This window comes from Adiantum capillus-veneris, chromosome 8 (genome assembly GCF_014529385.1).
Source record: "Adiantum capillus-veneris isolate H3 chromosome 8, ASM1452938v2, whole genome shotgun sequence".
Classification (NCBI taxonomy): Eukaryota; Viridiplantae; Streptophyta; class Polypodiopsida; order Polypodiales; family Pteridaceae; genus Adiantum; species Adiantum capillus-veneris.
The window spans coordinates 14,527,232-14,547,394 of record NC_140938.1 but is presented as its reverse complement, the minus strand read 5'-3'; positions in this window follow the sequence as shown (position 1 = coordinate 14,547,394).

Here is a 20,163-nt window from a genome sequence, read left to right as displayed (position 1 = left end):
CTTCTTTTCTGCGAATAATTTCAATGCCTAAGAAATACCGCAAGTCTCCCAAGTCTTTCATGTCAAATTCTTGCATAAGTAGAGCCTGCACGCCTACTTTAGCCACATTATCTCCTCCAACAATCAAATTATTCACATAGATACATATTACCACAATTCCTACCTCATTCTTTCGCATATACACTGAATGGTTTGCATCAGATATCTCAAAACCCAATGAAATGAGGAATGCTACAATCCTCTCATACCAAGCTCTAGGTGCTTTCTTCAGCCCATACAATGCTTTCTTTAACCTGCATTCAAGGTCACGTAGCCTCATATTTGCATAACCTTGTGGCTGCTCCATATACATAGTTTCCTCCAAGTTTCCATTTGCAAATGCATTCTTTACATCCATTTGTTTTAACATCCATTTCAATTCGGCAACCACTGCAATAAACACACGAGTGCTAGTCATCTTAGCTACGGGACTGAGCGTCTCCTCATAATCAATCCCATAAGTCTATGCATAACCTTTGGCCACAATTCTAGCTTTGTACCTGCTCACACTACCATCAACATTATGCTTTATTTTTTGTAAACCCACTTAGTGAATACAATGTACAAGGATGAAAATGTTGTGCTTCATAGTTGCACATACTAGCTTTAGTCATAGCCACTTACGACCATATTGGCCTTTAAAAGAAAGATTGTTGTGGTAAAGTCCTATGGCCGCCCGCCGTGATCACTAACTTGATTTACTATTCAAGAGTATATACAATAAAGGAAACACATAGTGACTACTCACAGTGTGCTGTTTCCTCCAATTAATCTTCTCTTTTTCTTTCCCTTCATGCACGCACACACATACACGAGCACACCGCCTCCCTCACACTATGATTCCTACGGGATGGTGATGTATGTGCTACTTGCAAATGCATTTTTGCCATAGTGATGCTTGTGGTCTATTGTATACTTCATATTTTGGGAACCATTTACTTTGTGACTTTGATTGATTATCACTTTAGGCATGCAAGGGTGTATCCTCTTAAGGAAAACAAAGAGTTTACGTGCTTTAAGTATGTTGCTACGATTTTGCAAGCACGTCAAATTCTGTGGTATCTTGGAAGATGCTCACAATCTTTTGAGGGGAAAAGAGATGGACATGATACGTGTCAGAGAAGGAGAGAGAGAGAGAGAGAGAGAGAGAGAGAGAGAGAGAGAGAGATACTTCTCAGGTTGGGAAAGGCAAAAGAGGGGGATAATTTTACGAAGGCAAAAGGCCAGGGGATGGCACATGGAACGTTGAGAGGGGCGACGTCTGTTTGGGGCGACGGGGTAGTGCCTCTCTCTCTCTCTCTCTCTCTCTCTCTCTCTCTCTCTCTCTCTCTCTCTCTCTCAGTCAATTCGCAACCGCGGATGCGCATGCTAGAGCAAGTTTGAAGGAGTGTCGTGATGAGTGAGTTTGGGGAATGCGCAGTGCTGAGAGCTGAGAGTTGGGCTATGCAGGAAGGGGCGAGCCGTTACAAGTTGGTGGATCGCAGGTAGGGGGAAAGGGCGGAGGTGTGGTCGAGCGGATGCTGCCAGGGGATGATGGTGGGAGGTAGAGCACATCTCTGTGAGACCTGAGAGTTGGGGGAAAAGAGATGGACATGATACGTGTCAAAGAAGGAGAGAGAGAGAGAGAGAGAGAGAGAGAGAGAGAGAGAGAGAGAGAGAGAGAGAGAGAGAGAGAGAGATACTTCTCAGGTTGGGAAAGGCAAAAGAGGGGGATAATTTTACGAAGGCAAAAGGCCAGGGGATGGCGCATGGAACGTTGAGAGGGGTGACGTCTGTTTGGGGCGACGGGGTAGTGCGTCTCTCTCTCTCTCTCAGTCAATTCGCAATCGCGGATGCGCATGCTAGAGCAAGTTTGAAGGAGTGTCGTGATGAGTGAGTTTGGGGAATGCGCAGTGCTGAGAGATGAGAGTTGGGCTATGCAGGAAGAGGCGAGCTCTTACAAGTTGGTGGATCGCAGGCAGGGGGAAAGGGCGGAGGTGTGGTCGAGCGGATGCTGCCAGGGGATGATGGTGGGAGGTAGAGCACATCTTTGTGAGACCTGAGAGTTGGGGGATGCAGGGCGAAAAGGGGGGAAGGGCCAAAGTGGGAACAAGAGTCAGAAAGACTTTCCATTTGACATTGGGAGGAATGGGGGAATCTTTACGATTAATTAATTACTGGGAGGTACTCTAGACCCAGTATGTTTCTCTTATTATTTTAATTTATCTAGTTGTAGGAATCTTTCCTATGCTTTGTTTCTCATATAGATTCTTGCAATTTATATACATATCCATAAGAGTCAATCCACCAAAACGCTCAACACGTTTTCCCTTAATGTTTCTCCAAAATTTATACATGCTTGTGCCATCTCTTGATCTTAGAAAATTGTTTGATTGACTTCCCACCTTCTTTTACTATTTTGAAGAAGTAGATGGGTGTAGTATGTATGGATATACAGCAAAAAGATGTTGCTTAGAGGAATTTTTTTCTTAGGGAGATAGCACGATGTATGGTCAAAAGCCAAGCTTGTCAGAAGCGTTTTGGCTCGAGACTATCATGTGTGTTGTATATATAGTAAATAGTCTAGCATTTCATATGAAGCTTGGCATAGCAAGAAGCCCTCTTTTGGTATTGGAGTGTCTGTGGTTGCTTGTCTTATCCTTTAGCACCTTAGCAACAATGCAAACATTTGAATGATAAGGCTATGTATTAAAAAAAAAACTTTTAGTATATAAAAGAAAAGGCTACATGCTATATCATCTATAAACCAAGCATTTATTGACTAATGAAGAGGTAGTTTTTGTGGAAGATGTAGTTCACCATTTCTTAGCATGTACCAAGGAGAAAAATGTGAGCTCATAAAATATGTATGCTACATTGTTGCCTTTGTTTAATACTAGGTGTAAAAATGTAAGTCCTCTTGAGCCACATGTGTATCCTCTGTAGGTTTCAAATGACACTATGGATTTGTCCACTGTTGATGCAAATGTAAAAGTTATACTTGACAACGATAGGGATGAAAATGAATAGGCTAGAAGTATGCGTGTAACATTTAATGGCCTAAAAACTTGTGTGTAGCAAACATTAGCATGAACATAGTGGGCATTTCATTAGAATAGATTCCTAATGAGAATTACAAGAGTGCTTGGGTTAAGAGAGAGCAACTAAAGCATAACACCTAGTTAGATAGCATGAACAATACATTCAAAAGAGAGAGAAATTAAGCTATTGACAACAGTTGAGGACTGGATATTCATGGAGCTGGTCCCCCCTCCAAAAGGCTTTGTATTATGGTTTCTCCCATCAAGAGAGACATTGTACAATACAATTCTTTGTGTTCCTTCAAGACTAGCTAGTGCAATGAAGATGAAAGCTTCATGCACTACGCAAAACACTTAGCAAACACAACATTAATTATCCCCGGTCTCAGACCCAAGACCTCACACACCTTCGAAGATGGTGAGAGCTAGCAGGGTATGAGAGTAGATTGACAGGAAGAAGGAGTATCTTACGAGAAAGATGTACATCTCCTCACATAATCACTTATATTAGCATAGCTTAGCTTGGTAATTAGCATGGTAGAGGAGATGAGCATGCATTGAAGCTTGGCTCTTGGTTGGATTTGCATCCACATGCCAAGAGTGTGTCGATGTAGGCTTCTATCTCACAAGCTTGGAGTAGGTGATGAGCTCTCCATTAAAGCTTGGGAAGAGATAGTCTTTTTTTCTTCACACATGAGATTGTGTGAGTGTGTGATAATGCCTTGCAAAAATCAGCCCCCTCTCTCTCTTGGGCGAGCCCTCTTGCTATTTGCTCTTGCTTTACCCTCATTGGACCTCCCCAAGCCTAGCCAATGGTAATTAAGCAGTATAAGTGATAGCCTTATGACATGTGTCTCCCTTTCCCCTTTTGTGAGAGACGTAGGTAATTTAATAATTCAATTAAACTCTCATTGGACCCCTTTGCCTCCTGGCCAATAGGAATCAGGCAAGCCATTGAGATGCTGAATGCTCATTGGACCCCTTGGGAGACTGTCCAATAGTCTTCTAGAGGACTTAATTCTCATTGGTTCTTTTATTAAGTGTTTTTAAATTAATTAAACTAGATTTACTCTAGCCTAATTCTCATTGGTCCACCTCCAAGGCCATCCAATAGGAATTGTGTTCACCTTGTGGGCATCTGGGCTAGGGAGCTGACATGTGTCCCTCATTCCCTTTGTGTAAAGGGAGCTTGTGTGTGTGTGTGTGTGGCTTTCTCTCTCATCCCCTATAAGAAAGGCTTGCCCCCTCCCAAATAGGGATTGCAAAGACTTTTTTGTTCACACACAAAGCATCCAATTCCCTTAAGGTTGACCTTTGGACACAACCTTTGAATTTTGGAACCTTAGCATTTTGGAAGTCTTAATGGGCTGAACCTTAGGGTATTTTTAGCCCATTGTTGCACATGGCTCTTTTGCAAATGCCCCCCCCTTTGGATCCCTATTTTCCCTCCTTTGGATCCCTACTGTGGCCGGTATGCTAGCTTAACCAATATTCTAGCTTTTTCTCCCCTGGCACATCCCCATATTAAATGATCATTTTAACATGAGAAAATCATTTAGGAGAATTAGATATTGATTATTATGACATTACCTCTCTCTTGAAATCATAGTCGTCCTCGACTATGGTGTAGAGAAGATAAAGCATATTAATGAGTCCTTTTCTTAGCGGGTAGAGGATCCCTATGTTACCCTACGACATCATTCCACAATGGATGACTAATCCATTTGGCACTTGAGAGTCTGAGGCTACCACAAGCATGTCTGCACATAAGTCCTATCAGTCTTCCATAGTAGAGTGACAAGCTCTACTTGGTGTTTGGGAGACGTTGTCTCCGCAATCTTGATCTAAGCATGCATACTACTTCATTTTTGTGCACAATAAAGAAAAAGAGTCTTATAAGATAAAAAAAATTGTTCATTTTTGGCATTTTGTACATTTGCTTACTATTGGGAAGCATTGTAAGCATTGACAAGGTTTAGGTTATCCTTTAATTGTATGCCTTGCATCCATCTAGCATCTTCAAAAGGATAATTCTTAAACTTAATAAGATATCGTCGGATAGTCTTACCGCCTCTTAATACCTTGTCTTCATGTCGGAGAATGGACTCGAGCTGCAGCACCTCCTCTTGGTCCTCGATCTCCGGTGGATCTTCAATGGTTGGTTCTTGAGGTGGTTCTCCTTTGTAAGGCTTTAATAGGAACACATGGAAAGCATTGTGTATGAGCCAATGATTGGGCAACTTGAGTTGATAGGCCATCTCATTGATTGGCCTAAGAATCTGGAAGGGACCATAGTACCTTTTTGCTAGTTTAGCATAGTACTTTTGGTGGCCGGTAGGATTCTTGCCCGTCGTGTGCCTTAATCGAGCCTTGGGAAACTTTAATAAGACCCAATCGTTTTCTTTAAAGGATTGGGCTCTTCTGTGCTTGTCAGCAACAACCTTTTGCCTTTGCTGTGAGATAGAGATAGCATCCCTAATCTTTTGAAAAGATTCTTGTAGGTCTCGGCTATACTCATCTGCAACGAAGATCTTCCCATGTACCTTAAGTAGCAAGGGACTTTTTGATCTTCCCTCAATTACCTCGAAAGGTGCTTTTCCCATGGAAGTATGTACAATGTTATTGTAAGCATACTCCACTAAGGGTAAGTACTTCTCCCATTGTGATCTTTGATCTACTTCCGTTACATAGGCTTTTAGTAGATCGAGAATTGTTAGGTTAGCTATTTCACTTTGGCCATCCGTTTGTGGATGATACGCCGAAGAGAAGTTTAGCCTTGTCCCTAAATTCTCAAAGAGACCCTTCCAGAAATTACTGGTCATTCTAGGATCTCTATCCGACAGTATGGACATTGGCAAGCCATGGTACTTGAAAATTTGTGAAATGAAGAGGGTTGCCATTTGATGGGCTTTGATAGTCTTTTTGACAGGTATAAAATGAGCTTGTTTACTCAACCTGTCTACTATCGTCCATATTCCCGTATTCCCATGGATAGACTTAGGCAATCCAAAGATAAAATCCATGGATATGCTCTCCCATGGTGAATTAGGGATTGGCAAGGGTTGAAGCAATCCTAGTTGCTTCCCTCTATCAAATTCATACCACACATTTAGAAACATACTCTTGTATGTTCACTTTCATGGTAGGCCAATAGAAATATGTTTCAATTCCCTTTAAGGTAGACTGAATCCGTCTATGCCCCGCATAAGGTGGAGCATGTGATTCATGCATTACTTTCTCACGTAGTGAGTTAGTAACACATAGTCTATTGCCGTAGAGAAGATAACCATCTTGTAAAGTAAATGGTTCTTCTTTCTTCCCTAATGCAAGGGCTGAAATCACATCTCTAAAATCGGGATCAATAGCATACTTATCTATCATTGAAGATAGATCATTGTGAGTTGCTATGGAAACCGCATTCACTCTCGGCCGTCTTGAGAGTGCATCAGCTACTTGATTATGCTTGCCAGCAATGTGAGCAATATGAAAATGAAATTGCGAAAGGAAATTTGCCCACCTCATTTGTTTGTCGGAGAGATTGGTCTGCGTCATGAAGTACTTAAGACTTTGGTGATCCGTTTGCAGAATGAAAGGAGTCCCCAACAAATAGTGCTTCCATGAGTCTAAGGCATGTAGAACTACAAGGAGTTCCTTTTCATATATGCCTAGAGCTTGCTCAATAGGGTCGAGCCTTCGACTCTCATAGCCTATGGCGTGCCCTTCTTGAAGCAAAACAGCTCTAAGGCAATCACCACAAGCATCACATTGGACCTCAAATGGTTTTGAGAGATCTGGTAGTGTAAGCACAGATTGAGAGATAAGCTTTTCTTTAAGCTTTTTGAAAGGGTTGTTCTCCTTAGCAGACCATGTATACCTAACGCTTTTCTTTGTTAGGTCATGTAATGGTCCCGCAATTTGTGAGAACTTTTCTATGAAGCGTCTATAGTATGCACACATACCTATAAAGCTTCTTAGTTCATGAAAATTCCTTGGTTTAGGCCATCCTTTTATTACCTCTAACTTGGATGGATCCATTTGGATGCCATCTTGAGAGATAATGTGACCTAAATACTGAATCTCTTGCAAGAAAAATTCACTTTTCTTTCGATTAACATAAAGTTTATTCGCTCTTAAAACTTGAAATATTACCTGGAGGTGTTGCTTGTGTTTGTCTAATGAATTAGAGTAGATGATAATATCATCAAAGAACACTCCAGTGAAGGTTCGATGAGGCCTGAACAGCTTCTCCATCAAGCGGTTGAATGTGGCTGGTGCATTGGTCAAGCCAAAAGGCATGACAATGTATTCATAAAGACCAAATGTGGTGCAAAATGCGGTCTTTACAATGTCTTGATCAACTATCCTTATTTGATGATAGCCACTTTTTAGGTCAATCCTACTGAAGTAGGTCGATCCTTGTAGCTTATCAAATAGGTCTTCTACCCGTGGAACGGGAAACCTATTCTTGATAGTGATCCTATTTAGTGCTCTATAGTCGACACACATACGATATGTGCCATCTTTCTTTTGCACTAATAGCACAGGTGAGCAAAATGGAGATGAGCTAGGCCTAACCATGCCCTTCTCAACTAACTCATGCACTTGCCGCATAATCTCCTCTTGTTGAGCTTGAGAAACTCTATAAGGAGGTTTGTTAGGCGGTGAACTTTCTGGAAGAAGTTCAATTGCATGGTCATCATTACCTCATTTAGGAGGTAGCTCACAAGGGATGTCGTCAATAAAAACATCTTGAAACCCCTTGAGAAAATTGGATAACTCTAATTCCTTTTGGTTGCTCTTATTTTCTTTTGCTAAAGCATTAGGTTCATTTTGAGAATCTTTAACAAAAATCATGTACACGGAAATAGAGCTCTTTATTGACTTGTTGAAAGCAGGTGTATGTACAATGGGGATAGTGTTACCCATCTATAGCATCTATATACATGTCTTTTTCCCTGAACTTAAAGGAGATTCTCCTTTCAAGAAATTTAACATTGGCAGCCAGGCGGTCAAACCATGGTGCCCCTAGGATTACATCCTCATACTTGAGAGGAGAGATAAAGAAGTCCTCTTTGTCCACATAGCCTTGGACATGAAGCCTCAATTTCCTGATTAAGGGAGTCACTGAAGCTTCTTGCCCCTTGAAGGCACTGTCTGCGGGTAGGACATATCCCATCTCGTAAGCTTGTATGCCTAGCTTGGTGGCCAACTCTATAGATATAAAATTGTGAGTAGAACCAGGGTCAAAGAGAATAAAAGCATCTTGTTCTCTTACCTTTCCCCAAGCATGGCATAGAGGAGATCCTTTGTGATGAGTTTGGTGAGTCTCCTCCTCTTGGATTTCAACCAAGGAAGCTCTAGGAGGATCTTGGCGGTTGTTCTTTTGGGGACAAGCGTGGTACGCATGCCCTTGTTCGCCGCACTTGAAACACCGGTTATCCTTGCGATAACGCTCAAGCTCTTCAGGGAGAGATTTTTTTTACCTTTGTAAACTCCCTTATCTTTAGCTTTGTTGGAGTTGCCCTTAGGAGACTTTTGGACATTGTCCTTCCCCTTAGGCTCGTTAGAACCCTTGTTTTTCGTGGGCTTATTATTTCTTTTAGCCCCCATTTGGAAATTGATTCGAGAGGCCACCATAGTATGGTGTATTACCGCCGATATGGTACGTGGCCTTTGGGAGTTGACATACTCCGCCGTTTCTTCGGTTAAGCCCACACAAAATTGTTGCTTTTGCTCTCCTAAATCCAACTTTTTGAAGACAGTGGCATTGAGTTGTAGGTCCCAAAACTTGTCTACATATTTGTGGATGGATTCATAGGGAGAGAGCTTTAAGCTTCGCCATTTGGTGAGTCCTTTGTCTTTGGCATCAGTGGCCAAAAACTGCTTCATAATGGAAGCTCTTAAAGCTTTCCATGTTCGTGGAGCTTCACCATTGGCTCGTAGGTTAGACCACCATTGCCTGGCGGACTTTTGAAAGTGCATAGCTACATGGCGTAGCTTAGAGGACTCCGTGAAGCCCTCATCTCCAAACGCTGCATCAAACTGTTGGATAAAGGCCAAGACTTTGTCCATAGCACCAAAGGTGCCATCATAGGTAAGGAAAGAGATTCTCTTCCCTCCCTCTTTGAAATTCTTCAGTTTGGATGACCTCTTCCATGCGGCATAGGATTTCCTATGGCCTCTTCTTTTTGATGGTTCAAAGGTTGCACCATCACTTTCTTCAGAAGGTGGAGAAGAGGGTGACCTCTTTCTCGCCTTTTTCTTGTCTTGATCTTCGTCGTCTTCACCATCAATTTCATAAGAGGAAGAGGATGAAGAAGATGGAGAAGAGGGTGTCCTCTTTCTCGCCTTTTTCTTCTCTTGCTTTTTATCATCCCTCTTTGAAATATGGTGTGGAGAAGAGTGTGATGGTCTTCTCCGCTTTGGTGGTGACGGAGAGCGTTTAGCCCGCCGTCTTCGTGGAGCCATCTCCACCGAGGTGGCGGCAGACTCACTTCTTTCTCGTTCCTTCGGTGGAGGCTCTTGAGTTCTCCTTTGGGAAGGAGATGCATCATGTCATAAAAATTAATATCTATCCAACCCAAATGATTTTCTCATATTAAACTGATCACTTAATGTGGGAGAATACACGGGAACAAGGGTTAAGATATAGACATGTGCTTATAGATCTATCTCAACACGGGGCCAATGCTTAAGGGGCCCAAATGAGAGATGGTCTATCAAAGAGCAAGGCTAACCAATGGAGCATAAGACCTTGGGGTTAGCTTCATTGAAGACCTCCAATAATGTGTGTAAAAGTCCTTTGACCTTAGGCAAGCTAGGGATGAGCTTGAGCTGCGAACCCGGCCTAATCTCGAGGTGCTTGTCCTGCTTGAGGTGCTTGTCGTGCTTGAGGTGCTTGACATGCTTGAGGTGCTTGATTAAGATGCTTGAGGTGCTTTACTGGCTCCATGCTTGAGGTGCTTCACTTGCTACATGATTAAGGTGCTTGAGGTGACTTGAGATGCTTGCCTGAGATGCTTGTGGGGGCACCCCCTAGTTCAAGTGCTTTGTCATGCTTGATGACTAAGGGGCTTGCTCATCCAAAGTCAAAAAGATCCCTACAAGGAGGGGGGCGAGTCTACAAGGGGGGGGGGGGGGGGTGAGAGAGAACACACACACACACACACACACACACACAAGGGAAGCCCCAGCTTGAAGAGGCAGCAAGGACACTTGTCAAGTTCCTCCCCATGTTGCCCTCATGGTGTGCCTGAAGCCTATTGGTTGGCCACCCAAGGGGTCCAATGATAATTTAGGATATTTAATTAATTGATTTTGCATTTATCAAGTCCTCTCTCTCAAAGGGGAAAGGGGGACACTTGTCCCAAGGCTACCCCTGTTGCTTGTAGTGGCTCTTGCTTGTGATTGGCTAGGCCTGGAGGGGTCCAATGAGCTTCAAGCATGAGCTACAAGGGGGGGTCGACCCAAGCAAGCTAGGGGGTTGCTTAGGGGGTATCCTCACCCACACACACTCACAAACACTCTCATGGTGTACTATGCAAAGTGCAAGAGCTCCCTCTCCTTCTCCAAGCAAGTAGAGGTTGAGAGCCTACACCAACACTCTTGGCTATGGAGTGCAAATCCAACCAAGAGCCATGCTTCAATGCTTAAGCTTGCCATCTCCTACTTCTTCATTACTATGCTATTATGTATGCTAGCAACAAGAGTATGATAAGTGAGGAACTAATTCTTTCTCCTACGAAATGTTTCTTCTTCCTCTTCCCTACCCTCATTCCCTGCTAGCTCTCTCCACCTTCGAAGGTGTTTGAGGTCTTGGGATTGAGGCTTGGGATAGTTAATGCTTTCTACAAGTGCATGTTATGCTTATTGCAAGCAGGCTAATGGTTTATTGCAAGTAGATTAATTACTTAATGCAAGTAGATTAATTGTATTGCAAGGTAGATTAATTATTGCTTTAAGCACAAGTTGATGCATAAAAGTATACATCTTCATGCACTCAAATGATTTAGGGAACACAAAGATTAATGATGTTCACAAGTTCTTGATTGTTTCCAAGCTAAGATTGTAACATTTAATGGCCTAATAACTTATGTGTAGCGGAAATTAGCATGAACATAGTGGGCATTTCATTAGAATAGATTCCTAATGAGAATTACAAGAGTGCTTGGGTGGAGAGAGCAACAAAAAGCATAACACCTAGTTAGATAGCATCGACAATACTTTCAAAAGAGAGAGAAAGTAAGCTATTGACAACAGTTGAGGACCGGATTTGCATGGAGCCGGTCCCCCCTCCAAAAGGCTTTGTATTATGGTTTCTCCCATCAAGAGAGACATTGTACAATACAATTCTTTGTGTTCCTTCAAGACTAGCTAGTGCAATGAAGATGGAAGCTTCATACACCAAGAAAAACACTTAATCAAACAAAACTTGAATTATCCCCGTTCTCAGACCCAAGACCTCACACACCTTCGAAGATGGTGATAGCTAGCAGGGTATGAGAGTAGATTGAGAGGAAGAAGGAGTATCTTACGAGAAAGATGTACATCTCCTCACATAATCACTCATATTAGCATAGCTTAGCTTAGTAATTAGCTTGGTAGAGGAGATGAGCATGCATCGAAGCTTGGCTCTTGGTTGGATTTGCATCCACATGCCAAGAGAGTGTTGATGTAGGCTTCTATCTCACAAGCTTGGAGTAGGTGATGAACTCTCCATTAAAGCTTGGGAGGAGATAGAGTATTCTTCCTTCACACATGGTCAAGTGTGAGTGTTTGTGTGTCAATGCCAAGCAAAAATCAGCCCCCTCTCTCTCTTGGGCGAGCCCTAGCTGCTAATTTGGTCTGGCTTTTGCCTCATTGGACCTCCCCAAGTCAAGCCAATAGGTATTAAGAAGCATAAGTGATAGCCTTCTGACATGTGTCCCCCTTTCCCCTTTTGTGAGAGTTTTAGGTAATTAAATAATTAAACTAAACTCTCATTGGACCCCTTTGTCTCCTGGCCAATAGAAATCAGGCAAGCCATGGGGCTTTTGAATGCTCATTGGACCCTTTGGGAGACTGCCCAATAGTCTTCTAGGAGACTTAATTCTCATTGGTTTCTTTTATTAAATGTTTTTAAATTAATTAAACTACATTTACTCTAGCTTAATTCTCATTGGTCCACTTCAAGGGTCTTCCAATAGGAATTGGGCACACCTTGTGGGCATCTGGCCTAGGGAGCTGACATGTGTCCCTCATTCCCTTTGTGTAAAAGGAGCTTGTGTGTGTGTGTGTGTAAGCACAGGTTGAGAGATAAGCTTTTCTTTAAGCTTTTCAAAAGCATTGTTCTCCTTAGCAGACCATGTATACCTAACACTTTTCTTTGTTAGGTCATGTAATGGTCCCGCAATTTGTGAGAACTTTTCTATGAAGCGTCTATAGTATGCACACATACCTATAAAGCTTCTTAGTTCATGAAGATTCCTTGGTTTAGGCCATCCTTTTATTACCTCTAACTTGGATGGATCCATTTGGATGCCATCTTGAGAGATAATGTGACCTAAATACTGAATCTCTTGCAAGAAAAATTCACTTTTCTTTCGATTAACATAAAGTTTATTCTCTTTTAAAACTTGAAATATTACCTGGAGGTGTTGCTTGTGTTCCTCCAATGAATTAGAGTAGATGATAATATCATCAAAGAACACTCCAGTGAAGGTTCGATGAGGCCTGAACAGCTTCTCCATCAAGCGGTTGAATGTGGCTGGTGCATTGGTCAAGCCAAAAGGCATGACAATGTATTCGTAAAGACCAAATGTAGTACGAAATGCGGTCTTTACAATGTCTTGATCAACTATCCTTATTTGATGATAGCCACTTTTTAGGTCAATCCTACTGAAGTAGGTCGATCCTTGTAGCTTATCAAATAGGTCTTCTACCCGTGGAACGGGAAACCTATTCTTGATAGTGATCCTATTTAGTGCTCTATAGTCGACACACATACGATATGAGCCGTCTTTCTTTTGCACTAATAGCAGAGGTGAGCAAAATGGAGATGAGCTAGGCCTAACCATGCCCTTTTCAACTAACTCATGCACTTGCCGCATAATCTCCTCTTGTTGAGCTTGAGAAACTCTATAAGGAGGTTTGTTAGGCGGTGAACTTCCTAGAAGAAGTTCAATTACATGGTCATCATTACCTCGTTTAGGAGGTAGCTCACAAGGGATGTCGTCAATAAAAACATCTTGAAACCCCTTGAGAAAATTGGATAACTCTAATTCCTTTTGGTTGCTTTTATTTTCTTTTGCTAAAGCATTAGGTTCATTTTGAGAATCTTTAACAAAAATCATGTACACGGAAATAGAGCTCTTTATTGACTTGTTGAAAGCGGGTGTATGTACAATGGGGATGGTGTTACCCATCTCCTTAGCATCTATATACATGTCTTTTTCCCTGAACTTAAAGGAGATTCTCTCTTTCAGGAAATTTAACATCGGCAGCCAGGCGGTCAAACCATGGTGCCCCTAGGATTACATCCTCATGCTTGAGAGGAGAGATAAAGAAGTCCTCTTTGTCCACATAGCCTTGGACATGAAGCCTCAATTTCCCGATTAAGGGAGTGACTGAAGCTTCTTGCCCCTTGAAGGAACTGTCTGCGGGTAGGATATCTCCCATCTCGTAGGATTGTATGCCTAACTTGGTGGCTAACTCCATAGATATGAAATTGTGAGTAGAACCAGGGTCAAAGAGAATAAAAGCATCTTGTTCTCTTACCTTTCCCCAAGCATGGCATAGAGGAGATCCTTTGTGGTGAGTTTGGTGAATCTCCTCCTCTTGGATTTCAACCAAAGAAGCTCTAGGAGGATCTTGGCGGTTGTTCTTTTGGGGACAAGCGCGGTACGCATGCCCTTGTTCGCCGCACTTGAAACACCGGTTATCCTTACGATAACGCTCAAGCTCTTCCTTTGTAAACTCCCTTCTCTTTAGCTTTGTTGGAATTGCCCTTAGGAGACTTTTGGACATTGTCCTTCCCCTTAGGCTCATTGGAACTCTTGTTTTCCGGGGGCTTATTATTTCTTTTACCCCCCGTTTGGAAATTCATTCGAGAGGCCACCATAGTATGGTGTATTACCGCCGATATGGTATGTGGCCTTTGGGAGTTGACATACTCCGCCATTTCTTCGGTTAAGCCCGCACAAAATTGTTGCTTTTGCTCTCCAAAATCCAACTTTTTGAAGACAGTGGCTTTGAGTTGTAGGTCCCAAAACTTGTCTACATATTTGTGGATGGATTCATTGGGAGAGAGCTTTAATCTTCGCCATTCGGTGAGTACTTCGTCTTTGGCATCGGTGGCCAAAAATTGCTTCATAATGGAAGCTCTTAAAGCCTTCCATGTTCGTGGAGCTTCACCGTTGGCTCGTAGGCTAGACCACCATTGTCTGGCGGACTTTTGAAAGTGGATAGCTACATGGCGTAGCTTAGAGGACTCCGTGAAGCCCTCATCTCCAAACGCCGCATCGAATTGCTGGATAAAGGCCAAGACTTTGTCCGTAGCACCGAAGGTGCCATCATATGTAAGGAAAGAGATGCTCTTCCCTCCCTCTTTGAATTTCTTCAGCTTGGACGACCTCTTCCATGCGGCATAGGATTTCCTATGGCCTCTTCTTTTTGATGGTTCAAAAGTTGCACCATCACTTTATTTAGAAGGTGAAGAATTTGAGGAAGGTGGAGAAGAGGGTGACCTCTTTCTCGCCTTTTTCTTGTCTTGATCTTTGTCGTCTTCACCATAGCTTTCATAAGAGGAAGAGGATGAAGAAGATGGAGAAGAGGGTGTCCTCTTTCTCGCCTTTTTCTTCTCTTGCTTTTTATCATCCCTCTTTGAATTGTGGTGAGGAGAAGAATATGATGGTCTTCTCCGCTTTGGTGGTGATGGAGAGCGTTTAGCCCGCCGTCTTCGTGGAGCCATCTCTGCCGAGGTGGCGGGAGACTCGCTTCTTTCTCGTTCCTTCGGTGGAGGCTCTTGAGTTCTCCTTTGGGAAGGAGATGCATCATCAAGAAGTAAAATCTTGAGCCCTTCATATGGATTCTCTTCTTCTTCCCGAATCGGAGAGAGACATCTTTTGGTAGTCTCACAAGGAGGCTTCCTAGGTGTTCTTTCATCATGGTGATGAGCTTGGAGAATCCCGTGAGCACGCAGCTGCCGTTGCACTTCACTTTGGAGAGATGGATTGCCCATGGCTTGTTGAAGCCTAGAAACAAGATAGTTAACAAGCATTGAAGCATCATTAGTAGCTTGCTCATGAGCAAAATCAAAGTTATCAACATTAATTTCACTCTCTTTACTATTGTCAGCCATTCTAACAACTTTTAGGTGTAAACTTTTTAGGTATACTTTGGCACTTCAAGCCCTAGTTGCTACTCCTCTTTACCCCTTTAGAAAAAGCACTCAAGCTACTGTACCCGCGGCTCGAATACCATTAATTGCAAGGAATAGAAGAGAGGGTCTTTCGACACCAAGACAGCACCGGCTCCTGTCAAGCTTCTAATAGCTCAATAGTGGTTAAGCCGTAGGCAAGCCCTGTAGGACTCCACTATTAAGACCATAGCTCTCGACGGTGATGCCCCGTTAACTGAACAAAGGCAGGCGCACTGCAAGGCTGAAAAATCCCTATTCTACTTACTCACAGGCAATTAATAATACCAACCATTTGTAGCTAGCTTGAGGACCTCCCTTCTTGAGCAAGAAAAGAGAAACCTTGAGCTCTGATACCAATGTAACATTTAATGGCCTAATAACTTATGTGTAGCGGAAATTAGCATGAACATAGTGGGCATTTCATTAGAATAGATTTCTAATGAGAATTACAAGAGTGCTTGGGTTAAGAGAGAGCAACTAAAAGCATAACACCTAGTTAGATAGCATGAAGAATACTTTCAAAAGAGAGAGAAATTAAGGTATTGACAACAGTTGAGGACCGGATTTTCATGGAGCCGGTCCCCCCTCCAAAAGGCTTTGTATTATGGTTTCTCCCATCAAGAGAGACATTGTACAATACAATTCTTTGTGTTCCTTCAAGACTAGCTAGTGCAATGAAGATGGAAGCTTCATACACCAAGCAAAACACTTAATCAAACAAAACTTGAATTATCCCCGTTCTCAGACCCAAGACCTCACACACCTTTGAAGATGGTGAGAGCTAGCAGGGTATGAGAGTAGATTGAGAGGAAGAAGGAGTATCTTACGAGAAAGATGTACATCTCCTCACATAATCACTCATATTAGCATAGCTTAGCTTAGTAATTAGCTTGGTAGAGGAGATGAGCATGCATTGAAGCTTGGCTCTTGGTTGGATTTGCATCCACATGCCAAGAGAGTGTTGATGTAGGCTTCTATCTCACAAGCTTCGAGTAGGTGATGAGCTCTCCATTAAAGCTTGGGAGGAGATAGAGTATTCTTCCTTCACACATGGTCAAGTGTGAGTGTTTGTGTGTCAATGCCAAGCAAAAATCAGCCCCCTCTCTCTCTTGGGCGAGCCCTAGCTGCTAATTTGGTCTGGCTTTTGCCTCATTGGACCTCCCCAAGTCAAGCCAATAGGTATTAAGCAGCATAAGTGATAGCCTTCTAACATGTGTCCCCCTTTCCCCTTTTGTGAGAGTTTTAGGTAATTAAATAATTAAACTAAACTCTCATTGGACCCCTTTGTCTCCTGGCCAATAGAAATCAGGCAAGCCATGGGGCTTCTGAATGCTCATTGGACCCTTTGGGAGACTGCCCAATTGGTTTCTTTTATTAAATGTTTTTAAATTAATTAAACTACATTTACTCTAGCTTAATTCTCATTGGTCCACTTCAAGGGTCTTCCAATAGGAATTGGGCACACCTTGTGGGCATCTGGCCTAGGGAGATGACATGTGTCCCTCATTCCCTTTGTGTAAAAGGAGCCCGTGTGTGTGTGTGTGTGTGTGTGTGTCTTTCTCTCTCATCCCCTACCTTTGGGGCTCGCCCCCTCCCATGTAGGGATGTGCAAAGACTTTTAGGGCACACACAAAGCATCCAATTTTCCCTAGGGTTGACCTTTGGACACAACCTTTGAATTTTGGAACTTGAGCATTTTGGAAGTTTTAATGGGCTGAACCTTAGGGTCTTTTTAGCCCATTGTTGCACATGGCTCTTTTGCAGATGGCCCCCCCTTTGGATCCCTATTTTCCCTCCTTTGGATCCCTACTGTGGCCGGTCTGCTGGCTTAACCAATATTCTAGCTTTTTCTCCCTTGGCACTTCCCCACATTAAATGATCAGTTTAATATGAGAAAATCATTTAGGAGAATTAGATATTGATTATTATGACAAAGATTGATTGTTGAAATAATGCAAAATCTTGGTGTGTGAACCTTCCATCTTCATATTGCAAAGAGGTCTCAAGGAACACAAAGATTGTATTGTACCAAGTCTCTCTTAATGAGAGAATCTATAATACAAATGCCTTTTGGAGGGGGGACCGGCTCCACATAAATCCGGTCCTCAACTGTTGTCATATTCTCTACACTCTCTCTCTTGTAAAAGTATTGTTCATGCCTAGTTAATTAAGTGTTATGATAGAGTTGCTACTACCAATTAAGTTCACCCTCTATGCTCTCAAAATTGCTCACTCTAATTCTCTTAATTCCGCTATTCTCTAAGTTCATAGGCCATTCCCCTTACATTGGTATCAGAGCATTTGGTTTCTCTTTTCTTGCTTAAGAAGAGGGGTCCTTAAGTAGCCTATAAATGGTTGATGTTGTTAATTATAATAGGGTAAGTGGAACAGGGATCTAATATCGGTTTTGTTAAGCCCACTATGTGGGGGATGGTGCACACCTCGGGAGCTTTGGACTTAATAATGGAGTCTTTTTAGACTTTCCTACGGCTTTACCATTATTGAGCCATAAGAAGTCCGAAAGGAGCTAGCCCTTGGCAAATCTGCTATGTTAGACCTACTCCTCTACTCTCTATAATTAACCACTTTGAGCCGTGGGTGTAGATACTTAAGAGCCGATTTTCAAAGGCTAAGAGAAGTGGCAACTAAGGTTTTGAAAGCATACACTAAGTACATACATAAATTCTGTTAACATGGCTGACAATAATCAAGAGAGTAGAATGAACATTGATAACTTTGATTTTGCACATGAAAGTTCTAATGATAATGCTCCCATGTTTATCAAATGTCTTGTTTCTAAGCTGCAACAAGCTATGGAAAACCCATTCCTACAAGGTGAAGTTTTCCAAAAACTTCATAGTTATGGGATTCTCCAAACTCCCCCAAAAGAGAGAACACCTGAGAAGTCTCTTCATGAGATTTCCAAGAGAGGGCTCTCTACGGCGAGAGAAGAGGAGAACCCATACGAAGCGCTTAAATGTTTACTAGCGGGCTTACCTCCATCCAAGAAGAAAGATAAAGTCTCTACTCTAGAGCCTTCACCAAGAGGAGGAGAAGGAAGTGAGTCTTCCAATACTTCCAAAGATATGGCTCCAAGAAGACGGCAGCCTCAACGATCTCCAACTTCCCCCAAGAAGGAAAGATCACTGCAAAGTCCTCCTCCTCGTTATCACAAAAGGGAAGAGAGGTACCAAATAAAGGAAATGGAGAGAAAGAGGTCACCCTCTTCTCCATCTTCATCAACTTCCTCATATTCCAATGAAGGTAGCGGCTCTTCTCTCAAAGAGCCCCAGAGGAAAGGCCATCGCAAGTTCTATCCGGTATGGAGAAGGTCCAAGAAGCTAAAGAAGTTCAAAGAGGGAGGGAAGAACACCACTTTTCTTCCCTATGCTGGCACCTTTGATGCTATGGTCAAGGTCTTGGCCTTCATCCAACAGCTTGATGCGGCCTTTGGTGATGAGGGCTTCACAGAGTCCTCTAAACTGCGTCAAGTATCTATGCATTACCAAAGTTCCGCTCGACAATGGTGGGATAGCCTACGAGCCCAAAGAAAAGCTCCAAAGATATGGAAGGCTTTAAGAGCCTCCATCATAAAACAGTTTTTGGCAAGCAACGCTCAAGAAAATGTCCTCACAGAATGGCAAAAATGGAAACTCTCTCCCTACGAGTCTATCCAAAAGTATGTAGATAAGTTTTGGGATTTATTTCTCAAAGCCACTATCTACAAAAAGATAGACTTTGGGGAGCAAGAGCAACAATTATGTGCGGGTATTTCTGAAGAGAAGGCCGAGTATATTAACTCACAAAGGCCTAATACCATATCGGCGGTCATACACCATACTATGGTTGCCTCTCAAATCGATTCCCAACAAGGGGTTAAGAAAAACTCTAAACCCATGGAAGTGAAGGATCAAAATGAGCCTAGAGGGAGGACTAATGCTCAAACTTCCTCCAAAGGCAACTCTAGCAACACCGATAACAAAGTTAAGGAGAAAGGAGTCTATAAAGGTAAGAATTAACTCTCTGCAATAGAGCTAGAGTGTTATCGTAAGGATAACAAATGCTACAAGTGTGGACAACAAGGGCATGTCTATCGTGCTTGTCCCTAAAGAAATGCACGCAACAAGCCACCTTGAGTTTCTATGTTGGAAACTCCAAAAGAGGATGCTTATAGAAAAAGGCTTTTGTTTTTCCTATGCTAGGAGATATTTACATACATGTTTATGAGTTGGGTAGTATCCTATTCCTTGTAAATACGCATGCTTTCACAAGTTAATGAAAATTTATATTTTCATATACATGATTTCTGTTAGAAAGTCTATAAATGAATTTAATGTTTCAACCAATAACAATATTATTAAATAAATAATAATAAAAAAAAAATGGGAATCAAGAGGAATTAGAATTGTCTAAATTCTTAAATGGATTCCAAAATGTTTTTAATGATGATACCCCCGTGAGCTATCTCCACAATGAGGGGACAATGGCCATACAATGGAGCTTTTACCATGAAGCTCATTGCCTAATAAGCCTCCTTATTGAGCTTTACAAGCTCCACAAGAGGAGTTCAAAAAGGCAATAACATGGACTGGTAAGTTTCGAGAGAGATTCAATAATTAGGTCACATTATCTCTAAAGGTGGTATTTCTATGGATCCACAAAAAGTAGAGGTAATAAAAGATGGCCTAATCCAAGGAATCTACATGA